The sequence below is a fragment of the Phocoena sinus genome, chromosome 2 (assembly GCF_008692025.1).
Source record: "Phocoena sinus isolate mPhoSin1 chromosome 2, mPhoSin1.pri, whole genome shotgun sequence".
NCBI lineage: Eukaryota > Metazoa > Chordata > Mammalia > Artiodactyla > Phocoenidae > Phocoena > Phocoena sinus.
The window spans coordinates 57,679,241-57,693,183 of record NC_045764.1 but is presented as its reverse complement, the minus strand read 5'-3'; the positions used below and the strand labels follow the sequence as shown (position 1 = coordinate 57,693,183).

Below are 13,943 nucleotides of genomic sequence, written 5' to 3'. Positions count from 1 at the left end.
GATGCTTCTTTTGAAGGGAACCCTTTACAACCTCCTCTATTTTTTTTCTATGGAAATTACCCTGTTTAGACTTTCTATTTCTATAGGATTCAGTTGTGTTAGACTGTACTTTCCTACAGATTTATTCCATTTCATCTTAGTTTCCAAATTTATTTGAAAGGAGTTGGACAATGAGAAACATTCTTCCCATGGGTATAAATCCTCTCTATAGCTAAATGAGGAAAACAACTACGATTTGCCAAGGGCCCAGGATGATGTTGAGTATACTAAGGGCTTTATGGGTGGGTTAACTCTCATTCAGACAACAACTCCACGAAGCAGGTGGCTCTGTTCCATTTTACTGAAGATCAGAGAGCCCAGTAGCAGAGTAATGATTCCCACAAAGACCCACTTACACCTAAGGTTGCCATTCACCAACCCTTTATAATGGTATGGGGTCTTCAAATGTTCTCATGTCCAAATGTATGGTGCCTTTGAAACACAGTATGTGCATCGATGTATGATCAGAAGTAAAACATTTCCTTAGTAGACACTCAATCACACCTTTTAATGACTTTTCTCCCAGGATGGAAAGATGGAAAAATGTCTCTCCGAAAACTTATACTTTTGGTAATAGTACTGAGTGTAGGATCTACTGAGGTTTTCTATTGTGTGCATGGAAATGACATGTTAATAAGTGAAATCTCTAATTCTTCAACAGTTCTTAACATGAGAACAGATGTACAGCTGTCATCACATTCAAGGCTCAAGATCCCCAAAGAGTTACAGACTGCTTTTTCCATGCTGCTTCCCACATTAAACTCAAATTAAAGACAAGACAATTCTTAGAGAATCCACAAGAAATAATAATCACCCATTTTGAAGATAATACTTGAACATGGAAGTACATTTTTAAGGCCATGAGACATGGTGGTACTTATTCTGACCTGTAGAGGACAGTGACAACCCTGCAACTGTGGAAGGTGCCCACTCCCAGGAATGATCACCTTCCAAGGGCACTTGGATGTCAGAGCATAACTGCATCCTTGCAAATCTCCAGCAGAGCTTCCCTGCACAATTCAAGCCTCCAGCACTGGAATGCTTGCAAGACTCCCTTGTTTTGAAGGATTTATGCTTTTATTCTCCAGCCTCACAAATCTAGCTGTTACACAGGCATAAAATCTACGTCTGAACCAGACTAACGTGGCATCAACAAGGGTTTAAAAAGATCCAAACAACTCACTAATCAGGTTTATACTTCTACTATTGATTTCAATCATCTTTTTCGGGTCTTCTGGGAAACGATGTACTTGCTATCGAGTTAAAAGAGTCTAAAAAAATGCCTAAAGGGTCAGGCTCCTTCCATGGCCTCATGACAGGAGAGGAACACTTCAAGCAGGTGTATAGGTCCTGGGCTGCCACTGCTGACCTACTTGCCTCCTTCTCTCTCTGAGCATTGTCCTGGAGGGCAGGGTTCCTATTTTTTGCATTAACATCACCATGAGCTGGAATATATCAGAAATTAAGAAAATCTGCTGGGTGAACAAACGAAATAAAAACATTAAATTCAAGTTCCTACTCCATTCTGATGGGTAGACTCGAAAATAACCATAATTCCACTCAGACTAGTATAAATACTATAATATGATTTATAAGCAAAATCATTAGGATACTAGAAAGGGGGCAGTTCCTTCTGCCTGGCAGAATGAAAAAGGCCAAATGTAAGATGAGTTTTTGAGGAGGATTTAGGAAGGCTGAGAAGAAGACATTCCAAGCTCGGTGAGTACCATGAGCACAGGCCAAGAGGCAAAAACCCACTTGTATGTTCCCAGATCCAGGAATACCATGAGCAGGAGAGCTGTGGGTATGGTGACTGCAGGTAAAGGTCAGGGTCAGACCCACTGGCTGTCAGGGTGAGTATCTGGACTCTAACACGAGGCCAGTGGGAAACTGCTGGGAGTTTCTGAGTAGAGAATGGATAGGTGCTGTGCTAGGAAAACAAAGACACAAAAATTTGGTAACAGAGTGAAAAATGGATCAAGAGTGTAGAAAGAAATGGAAAGGTACTCATTCATTTTCTTAGTAGACTTTACCAGCCTACTGCTGGTAAAGTCTTGGTTTATCAGGTCGCAGTGGAGAACCCTTGAGTTTGGGAGACTGACAACATTCCTAGTACCAGGGGATGAATCAAAATGGGTCAAAGCCAGTTGCTGGTAATCTCTCTCCCTTGACCTGGGATCCACCGATCTGGATGCAGCCACACTGAACGATTCTGGTCTATGTGATGGAGACAGGAGTCAACTGGGTTGAGTTTATCGGAAAGATTTTGCTTCCCTGATAGAAGGGGTCAGGCTTAACTGACAGTCCTTTCCCACTTGCCTTTCCTCCTCCTTTCTGCCTTAAGCAAGGAAATACCATCTCCAAGGATACCCGCCATCTTGGGTCTGTGAGGTATTGTAGAAAGTCAGAGGACAAGACGCAAAGTGCAAGTTTGGTGGAGTTACAAGTCCATCCCTGATGGTATCACTGAACATCTGCCCAGGCCCTAGACCTCACCCCTCTGGACTTCCCATCATTCTTCTCATATGAATACCTATTTGTTCAAGCCAAATAAGTCAAATACTTGGTGATTTATAGTGGAACTTATTCCTAGTTGCTACATGAAGAGAAAATGATTCAGATGTCAGAATTAGAAAAGAAGCAACAGAAAAGAGAAAGTCACAGGCCAATGTCATTTATAAACATAGATGAAAACCTTAAAAGATTAGCAACTGAATCCAACTGTAGAAAAAGACATAAAAAGACAAAGAAGGGCCCTGGAGTCCCAGCCCCATCGAGGGTCTTTGATATTGGAGTAAGGGTACAGGGAGATACAATTGGCAGGAAGGCAGTCCTGGGGATTTGTGGAGTTGCCATCCCTGAAATGCTCACCCCAGACTCACGAGAGAGAAGCAAATTACCCTCTTATTAAATCCCCTATTATTTTGTCTCTCTGTCACTAACAGCCAAACATATTAGCCAAATGCTAATATGCTATATTAACACTTTCCAGAAGAAAAAGCATATGGCCATCTCAAAAGATGCTGAAAAGCTCACATCCTTCATTATACTAACTCGAAACAAATCAGGAATAGAAGAAAACTTCCTTTACTTATTAAAGGCTATTCCAAACTTATAACCATGATCCTACCTAATAATGCAAACTTTAGAAGCAATGCCATCAAAGTTCAGAACAAGCCCATGACCAAGTCTTAGGACAAACGAGAACATTTTAAATGGCTGGAACAAGACCAACACACAAAAATCAATACCTTTTTTACATACTAACATTAGCCAATTAATCATTTTTATAAAAAACAAAAAGGATCCATTTCATTAAAATTTCTATAATTAACTAGGGATCACACAACAAACATGAGAGAAACTTTTTTTTTGGACAGAAAACAATCTTTATTGAAGGAAAGAAAGAAAAATAAATGGATGAGAAGACTATATTTTTAAGATTCTAATTCTTACAATAAATTCAATGCCATCACAACAGAATTTTTATGGAATTTGACAGTTTCTAAAACTTAGAAGAATAAAGGAGCAAGAAATTCCAAAGCGCTTTTGATAAAGTTCAAAGTGGATGCAGAAGTGTGTTCCACCACACATCAAACATAAAGTACTTGATTAAAGTAGTGTGGAAAGGGGCAGACAGAGACCAATGAGAGAGGATGGAAAATGTGTGTGTGTGTGAGAGAGAGAGAGACAGAGACAGAGTGAGAGACAGAGAGAGACAGAATGGGAGAGAGAGCTCTCCATGCTACCCACACTGGGCTGACATACGGCAAAAAATAAAACTGTACTTTGTTAAAGCACCAGGATTTGGGGAATGTTTGTCGTAGCATTTAGCCTGCCCTAACTCATACAGAAAGCCTTCTTAAGATACAAAAAGCAAAAGCCCATCACAGAAAAACGTGATAAAACAAATAACAGCAAAAATGCCAAATCGATAAACTTCTGAATGACAAAAAATTCCTGTAAAACTTCAAAATTAGATAGAACAGGAGAAAATTTTGGAAAATATATAATAAGCAAGGGATTGACATTCAGAATAGATAGTGAACATATACGAATAATTAAAGACACATGGAACAAGAAAAATTTGTCAAATTTTACGAATGTGCAGTTTACAGGACGCTCACATGACAAATCAGTATATGGAAAGATAATCAACCTTAGTAATAATGAGGGGAATACAAATTAAACAATAAGATAACCATTAACCATGCCCACCCAGCCCCTACCCCACCAGAATGGCCCCTCAAAAAATTAAGTTTGAAAAGATCAGCTCTGGTGAGGTGAAATGGGTCCTTTTTTCCACCGCTAGGGGGAATATATGGGGCTCATGGTGAGGTCAGTAGAGGGCATTTTGTTCAGTATATAATTTTTTTAATGTGAATAACCTGTAGCTCTGTACTTCTGCCTTTTGGTATCTTCCATAGAGTCAGCCTTGCTCAAGTGCACAAGGATGTGTGAATAAGGATGTTCCTTGCAGCACGGCTAGAAATATCCAAATAGATTGTCAAAGGGGAACGGCTGCATCACCTATGGCACCAGGACATGACCTGCCTCAGAGGTGTCAATATGAAAATTTCTCTAAGGCATATGAGAATGTCCATGTATTATAGAGTAATTAAAAGTAGTGAAGGGAAAAAGAATCTCATGTGTAGGAAAATGTTTGAAGGAGGCACAGCCCTCCTTTTACTTTCTGGCCTTCTGAGCTCTCTGCCCTTGTGCTCATATAATACACATTACTTGAAGCATTGTTTTCCACGGAAACTATTCAATTAGGTAAGCAAGAAATGACAGGTGGGCTCAAGTATGCAAGCAGAAGGGAACAAGAGAAAGGAAAGGCTCAGATTGGTCACGCAGTGATGGGAATTGGAGAAGCAAAGAAGAAAGGCCGGGCCGATTGGACCTGGGTGCTGCCATTCTCTGCAAGAACGACCTTTGGACGGTCACTAAAGCCCCTTGAATCTATTTCCTCATCTATACAGGGGGGAATATACCACACCATCCTTAGAATTTTGTTAAGATTAACTAAAATAAAAATATTACCCCTTCCTCCCTCCCTTCCTTCCTTCTCTATTTCTACCCACCTACATATCTGCCTACTCACCTATCTACCTACCTGTCTACCTTTCAATCTCTCTCATTTTCTGTTTGGCTACCTATCTGATTATATGTTTATCTATCTCACTATATATTCATATAAATATCGGTCTTTCTCACTGTCAGTCTACCCCCCCCCTTTTCCTGATTTTCTATCTATCTTACTACTATCTGTCTATCTGACTGTTTATCTAATCTAGTAACTGTCTGTCTATCTTCTGGTCTCTATGTCTGTCTTTCAACCCATTTGCCTATTTACATATATATGTCTGTCGATGTATTCACCTGATTTTCTGCTTTTATCTATCTGTCTGTCTGTCCACCTTCTTCTGTCTTTCTCTCTCTCTCTACATGTTTATGTCTATCTGTTTTACTGTCTTTCTGTCGATCTAATTTTTCTGTATCAATCAATCTATTTATCTATCTCTGCCCTGCACAGTGATTGACAGAGACTAGCGCCTCATTAACTGTTAGTTTATCTTCCCCCTTCACTTCCCTTCATTTCTACATTTCCATAATCAACTGCTGTTAACTGAGCCCTTTCTCTGTGTTGTGTGCCAGGCATACAATCCAAAATCAGGCCTGGGCTCTGCCTTCAAAGAGTATTCAGGCTGGTGGCTGAAAGGAACAAATTAAAGAAGCAGTGACATTATGTGGTGCTTAGTGCTATGAGAGAGACAAGCCTGTCCTATGTTGGCATGGAGGAGAGAATTAGGGGGAGCTGAGGAAGTTACCTCTCATCTGCAAACCACAGAAGAACTAGGAATTCTTCAACTGAAGAGGAAGAGACCTGGTCTTCATGTGAGTGTGGGTGGAGGAAGTATGGACAGAGCCAGAAAGATAGAACAGGATGTTTACAGGCCTGGAGATCAACAGAGCAAGTACATATTCCAGGAACAAAACTGTAGGGAGCTCACAAAACTCAGACAACAAAAGAGACCAACCATGGCCAAAATAAATGGTGAGATGTACTGTTTGCATGGATTGTAAAATACAATACAGTTGTCAATTACCCTCAAATCATCTACAAATTTAATGCAATCCCATTCAACATCCCAGCAGGATTCTTTGTAGACATGGACAAGCTGATTCTAAGACTTATATGGAAAGATGAAGGAACCAGATTAGCCAAAACAATTTTGAAAAAAGAGAAGTTGGAGGATCCACGCTACCCGTTTAAAAATGCATTATAAACCTACTGTGGTCAAGACAGCGTGGTATTTGGGAAAGGATAGATACACAGTTCAGTGGAACAGAACACAGACAACTGAGATTTTGTATGGGGATGGGGAGGTATGGGGAGGGATGGGGAAGGATGGGGAGCGATGGGGAGGGATGGGGAGCGATGGGGAGCGATGGGGAGGGATGGGGAGCGATGGGGAGCGATGGGGAGGGATGGGGAGGGATGGGGAGCGATGGGGAGCGATGGGGAGGGATGGGGAGCGATGGGGAGCGATGGGGAGGGATGGGGAGCGATGGGGAGCGATGGGGAGGGATGGGGAGCGATGGGGAGGGATGCGGAGCGATGGGGAGCGATGGGGAGGGATGGGGAGTGATGGGGAGCGATGGGGAGGGATGGGGAGCGATGGGGAGCGATGGGGAGGGATGGGGAGCGATGGGGAGCGATGGGGAGGGATGGGGAGTGATGGGGAGCGATGGGGAGGGATGGGGAGCGATGGGGAGCGATGGGGAGGGATGGGGAGCGATGGGGAGGGATGGGGAGCGATGGGGAGCAGCAGATGAAGTTCGCTTGCTCTCCCGCCGCTCTCCTCCTGCTGTGCGGCCCGGTTCCTAACAGGCTGCAGATGGTTAACAGGCTGCGGACGCTTAACAGTCTGCTGGCCCAGGGGCTGGGGACTCCTGGTCTAAGAGACATTTAGATAGAAGTTTCAGTGAGCTGGACATTTACACTTGGAAGTTTCCAGCATACTTACAGTAAGTGAAACAAAGGGAATAGATATCATAGTTCTTTTCCATTAAAACATAATTAAATTTCACAAGCACAGGAGAATTTCAGCTTTTGGGCTTTTTAACAGGCTCCTATTAGTTGAATATTCACGTGTTAGTGACCGGTAAAATTCAGTCTTATCTAAGTTTCTATGTCTCCAAACAGAACAAGCCAGTTTACCTAAACAAAGGAACAAACAAATAAAAAGGAAAAAGACATTTATAGACATCCATCAACCTGGATGGCTCTGAACATTTTATAATAGCTGACATTGAGATAGGTAGATTTTTAAGAACCCAACCAGCTTCCTATACTAACCTGACAAATTTATGACCTGAATGTGTTTAAGCTACTAATTGTGTTCTTTGGATACCTGAGTTCCAATCTTTAGTCACTACAAACACTTATCTTAAAATACAAATGCACACAGCCCTGCAAATAAACTGGGACAATCAATTTTGTCCCCGGCTCTCACTGCTTCACCTTTGAAATGAGGATAGCAATTCCTGTTTTACACGGTGATTCAGTTATATATATATATATATTTCCTTTTTCAGATTCTTTCCCCTTATAGGTCATTATAAGATATTGAGTATTGTTCCCTGTGCTATACAGTAGGTTCTTGTCATCTATTTTACATACAGTTGTGTGTATATGTTAATCCCAAACTCCTGATTTTATCCCCCACCCCTTTTCCCCGGTTGTAACTGTAAGTTTGTTTTCTATGTCTGTGGGTCTATTTCTGTTTTGTAAATAAAAAAGAACTCATAATTTTTAAAAGGTTGTTTCTATACTTAAATGGATGCATACGAAGTTAAAGATATGGGATCAACTGTTTGAATTAAGAAAGAAATGGCATTTTTAAGCAGAAAATATATATGTACAACTCCCCCGAGGAAAGAATAGTGAAACCAGTTTCACTCAAACACGAAGCATTGGATCAAGACCAAATAAGAAGCGTTGCAGCTTTGGAGGAAATGTCAGAGCAAGTTTGAGGCAACTGATTTCAATAATTCTTTTTCTTTTTGCTGGGAGGACAACCCCCCCAGACACTGCTGATGCCCCCCCCAACCCCGGGCAGCCTGGGGGTCGTGGCCACCCTGCTAGAGAGTGGGAGTGAACACCTGACCCTGAGACCCTGGAACCTCAAGGCTCACAGGCTTACGCTTCACATGGGTGGAGCACAGCATCCCCACCCCACGGCCCTACAGTTTGGCACCCGTGGGCAGAGCCTGGTCCCCCAAGTGGACCTCAGGCCCCCCACTCCGCCGCCCTTCCTCATGGCCCGGATATGCCAGCTAGTCCGGGGCTGTTGCAGGGTCTGTCCTTCCTGGGGAGGTGTGGGTGTGTGTGACACAGACAAATACAGTGCCCTGCTCACACTTGCCCCAGAAAAACGTGAGCTCCTATAGGACTCAGGCAAGCGGCTGCAGGAGAGGACTCCCCCTGCCACCCCAACCACCGCAGCTCCTGTCAGGGGCGAGGAAGTGGAAAAAAGGGAGTGGGAAGAGAGAGACTCAGGGTCCCGGCCCAGGGCTGCCAGGGAGGCCCCCCGCGAGGCCCAGGACCTGCCAAGCTCTGGGAGGAGGCTTCTCCAAAGGGGCTTCTCCTTGGCTTCAAGCCGCCTCCGTGCCATCCTCAAGCACACTGGCTGGGAGTGTGCCTCTTACACAAAACCAAGTAACTCAGGTTTCCAAGTGGGCAGAAATTCCCCAGGGTGCACTTTGGGAAAGGGAAAAAAGGCAGCCCTGATATTTCTATCCATGTGTTCAAATGAAACTCAAGTAACCAACAAGGACCTCCTGTATAGCACAGGGAACTGTAGTCAATGTCTTGTAATAACCTATAATGGACGAGAACGTAAAAAAAGAATATATATATTTATATATATATATATATATATATATGTATAAGTGAATCACTGTGCTGTAACCTGAATCTAACACAACGTTGTAAATCAACTATATTTCAAAAAAACAAAGAAACCCAAGTGATTTCTTCTGTGTTTCTGCAGAAGCAGAGATTTGATTTTCGACTGAGCTTCACCCATCCCATCAAGTATTATGTCACACTTGCACCCTAGCCCCTTCCCCAAGGAGCTCATTCCAAGGGGACACAGAGACAGGCAGAGGGTCCCCGGCTCGTGAATGGCTAAGAAGGAGGAAAATGGAAGGAGGAGTTGGGAGACTTCAGGGGAGCTTTGGGCTGGGGTCCATGCCCCACACAGAGGTGTCACCCCCGGGTCTGCAGGACCTAGCCTTTGCCCTGGCTAACCATGGGCCAGCCAGGCTGGCATCACCCCAGGAGGCAGGAGAAGAGGTGACACCACAGAGACATCCTACAAGCTCAGCCTGACAAGCAGGAAGCACGCTGGACGCAGCCACAGGCATCATTTATCAGAGCAGCCCTCATCTGCTTTTAAGAATTGTGGGGAAGGGTGCCAAGGGGGAGGGTGGGGTTAGCAGATGTAAGCTTTTACATAGAGAACTGGTAAACAACAAGGCCCTACTGTATAGCACAGGGAACTATATTCAATAGCCTGTGACAAACCATAATGGAAAAGAATATAAAAAAAGAAGGTATATATATGTATAACTGAATCACTTTGCTGTACAGCAGTAATTAACAAAACAGTGTAAATCAACTATACTTTAATCAAAAAAAAAAAGAAAACAAAAGCATTGCAGGGAAGAAAACGAGACAAGTAAAATGTACAGAGGAAGCATTCTGAAAATACTCTAGCTAGAAGTGTTCTCCAACGGCAATCTTTTTTTCCCTCCTTAAGACCCAGTCTAATCCATGTCCATGTGTAGCTTGTAAATCACATGTATATTCCTAAGCTATTTCCTTGGTAAAATTTCTAAAACATTCTCAAGGAAGATTCCATGGCCAGAGAGCTCAATAAAACCATGGGTACTTAATCTAAACAGAAAGAAATCTAATAACCTTCAGATAAAAAGTCCAATTAGAAACCTGTGACTGAAACGCAAACAGACAGCAGGCCAGGGAGGTCCAGGCATGGCGCAGGGAGGAGGGGACTGTGACAGAGAGCGTGAGAAGTAACCAGAACAGTGGTGGAGGCACCTCACTGGGACATTGTTCGCTGGTGGATGCTTCCTGCCATGGTGAGTTTGCTTCTCTATGCAACCTCCTAACCGCAGGGACTTATGATTTATGAGCACTTATGAGCACTCAGACCAGGGGGATCCTCTGCTCTGTTGTTCAGGTTCATCAGCCTTTTGGCCAAAGGTCTTAATCAGCTTTCATGGCTTACAAACCATCTCAGGGGTGGTGCAGTACCCAATGGGCACTTAGCCATCCTCCCTGTCTCTGTAATAATACCCGGTGAGCACCAACCATGGCTCCAGACCTGCCGGACACCTCTCGCAGGACTTACTCTTGTCTCCAGAGTTAACGACAAGGGCACTGAGGGTTTATGAGGTGAAGCCTTTGCCCAAGGTCATCGGGTCAGTGTATGACAGAGACAAGGGGGCACACCTTAGATGGTCTGATTTCAGAGTCCTTCTCTTGACCACCCAGATACTCCCTTGTGTGATATCTCACAGCCGTGGAAAAAGCGAAAAATGAAGGACTATGTGACAGGAAAGAGAGTCTGATGCACTGATTGAGCGATTGGGTGAAAATTATCTGGGAAAGGGAATTTTCCCATGGCCTGAAAAATCATAATACAACCAGCAATGGATGCTAAAGCCATTGGGTGAAAATTATCTGGGAAAGAGAATATTCCCATGGTCTCAAAACTCACCCCACAGACTACTTATTAATTAGAAAAGAATAAATACGGTAACATCATAAAGGAGAGCTCTGGCAGAAATCACCTTAGCCAGGTGAACTGTTCACTACCAATACCAGGTCACGATGATGTGGTGGGACCACTGATGTGAGGCAAATACACAAGATGTCTACCTGGAGCTAAGCATGAGGGAAACAGTCAGACAACTGTGAGATACTCTATAAAACAAACGGCTTAGATTTTTTAAAAAAAAGTCAGCATCACAAAAGACAGTTTTGGTTCAGGTTTAAAGAGACATAACCAGATTCAGTGCATGTCATGTAATTGAATTCTAGATAAGGGAAAACAGCTATAAAGAGTACTTTGGGCAACCAGGGGTATTTGAATTGGGACTATATATTAGATAATATTACTTTATCAGTGTTGACTTCCACAGTGATAATAGTATCATAGTATACCTTTGAAGAAGACAATCTATGAACTTAGGAGATATATACAAAGTATGTCATGATGTCTGCAACTTACTTTCCCATGATTCACATGATTCAGAGACAAAAACTGAACACACATCCATAACACACAAATCCATATTTACAATCTCTCCATGTGTGCATGTATCTGTTCACGTGTGTATTTGGGTAAACATCTGGTAACTCTGAGTGAAGATTATATGTATTCACTATACTATTTTTCCATTTTCCTATAAATCTGAAGTTTGTCAAAAGAAAAGTAGGCAAAAAAGTAAGTGAAGATATTTGTTTGAAGAGTCATAAGGCAAAAGAATTGCTATGCTCTGATATCAGCTAGATAAAAATTCTAATTTTGGACAAAAACAAAGAACATTAAAAATAAAAGCAATTAATATATTAAGATGAGACTTTTGTCTTTTGTTTAAATGACTCGTAACATTTTAAAAATCAATCATGATAGCTACAGATGGCAACAAAGTTGCTTAATAAATTTTGCATTAGTGTAAATCAAATCACCTGTTGGTCATTCACTACAGCCACATTCTTTTTAAGGGTAATGTTTACTATTCTAAACACAAATCTTAATGCAACATGAAATTCATTTCACAATTTCCTCTTGATGGACTTTAGTGGATAAATTAACATACCATTCCTCCCTGGATTTAAACCTGATTTTCAGGTCATTTGTTCCCGGGACCACTACAAGCTCTGTTGTTGGAGATGTTGACTGCACTTGGCCCCCCAGCACGGTCCCAAGGGACTCCATGAACACGGGACTTACTTTTCAGACACTGAGATTCTCTGGAGGTGGGTGGCAGTTAGGCACCGGGGGCAACGCAGCATCGTCCCTGCTGGAAATGGCCCATTATTACCCCAGTGAATGGCATGAGATCACAGCCCCTGAGAACTCTGGAAAAGACAAGAATAAAAGAGAATATTCACATTCTATTAAAAGTGAGAATTTAAAATTTAAGATTTTTTTTTAATATTTTAAAATTTGTATATTTCAAATTTTAAAATGATTTAAAATATTTGGTATGAACTTGAAATGCTCTTTTAAAAATTTTTAATTAACTTTATTGAGAAATAATTTACATACAATAAAATACATGTATTTTAACAAAATGTGAACAACTGTGTAACCACCACCACAATCAAGATAGAATTTGAACTTGAAATGGTCTTGATAGTGAATCTCCCTCCTTCACACACCATCCCCCCCTTTAATTTTTAAATAAATACAGGCATTGGGGGGTAGGTCAGGATAAATGGAAAAGTCTCCCAGGCAGGTGTCAACTCACAGAAGTGACTGTGAGGTCAGAGCCATGAGAAGTTCACAGGCTATGCTGATGTTCCAGGGCAGGTGCACAGAGACGCTCACAGACAGAACCCTGACTTCTGACATCCCAGGAGAATCTCAGGTGGCACAGTCCATGGGGAATCGCAAAGTTAGGAAGCTGTTCATCATCCTTGCTGGGATCGTGGTGTGATCCTCAGGGAATTTGAGAGGTCAGGCTGATGACAACTCCTCATTCCTGGTGGGGTGCACCAGGCTCCAGTGTGGGGTCAAAGTGTTATTGATAGCATCCTGAGTCAGGAGGGTCCCTGTGGACCATACCTCAGTCCAGGTGAGTGCAAGGTGATCCCCAGTGGTGATGGGGGCAAGTGTTATGAACAGCATCTTGACGCCTGAGATCCACTTGCTTATCTGCAATTTGGGGTTTTTTTTCAGGCATCAGACCCCCAGGATGCTTGTGAGCTAGGAGGACCATGACTGCACAGGTGAGGGGAAGGAGCTGGGTCACCTTTGTGCACCCTACAGAGACTATACCACATGGGGTACAGGGACCGTGCTTTCCTCCATGTTAACACCTAGGTTCTGGGTGAAGTCTGAGGATCTCACCTGCATCTAGGGATTGCCCCTGTCAGGGGGTGTGCCCAGAGCCTGGGGATGGCCTATCCTGTCCCTGCAGGTCCTGAGCCTCCAGAACCCCAGCTGGTTTCTCCTTTGACCTTTCCCATCCACATGGATAAATCACACATCTTCATAAACCTAGCTGAATTCTTAAACAGACGTGGGAAGACACTAAATGCAAAAGAATGAGAATCAGTAGCCAAAACAATCTTGATAAAGAAGAACAAAGTTGAAGGTCTCGCATTTCCTGATTTTGAAACTTACTATGAAGCTATAATCATCAAAAGAGTGTGGTCTGGGCATAAAGACAGCTATATAGACAGATCAGTGGTATAAAATAGAGAGTCCAGAAATAAACCCTTGCATATATGGTCAAGTAATTTTTGACAAGGGTGTCAAGACCACTCAATGAGGAAAGGACAGTCTTTTCAATTAACCGTGTTGGGAAAACTTGGATATCCACATATGAAAGAATGAAGTTGGACCCTTACCTTACACCATATATAAAAATTATCTCAAATGGATCAAAAAACCTTTATGTAAGGCCTAAAAGTATAAAACTTTTGGAAGAAAACATAGAGGAAAATCTTCATGACGTTGGATTTGGCAATGCTATCTTGGGTATGTCACCAAAAGCACAAGCAACAAAAAAATTGGACCTCATCAAAATTAAAATCTTCGTATCAAATGATACCAACAACAGAGTGAAAAGGCAACCCA

The 13,943-nt window shown here is 42.5% G+C and overlaps 1 protein-coding gene across 1 annotated transcript in view; it reads right to left on the bottom strand.

Moving 5' to 3' along the window:
* Positions 1–12,199, bottom strand: part of LOC116749083 (OTU domain-containing protein 7A) — a 196,442-nt gene extending 184,243 nt beyond the window's left edge. Inside the window, exon 1 of the mRNA XM_032623057.1 lies at positions 12,090–12,199. The gene's annotated coding sequence lies outside the window, so the exon portion shown is untranslated. The remainder of the gene's footprint in view (positions 1–12,089) is intronic.
* Between the last annotated feature and the right edge of the window lie 1,744 nt (positions 12,200–13,943).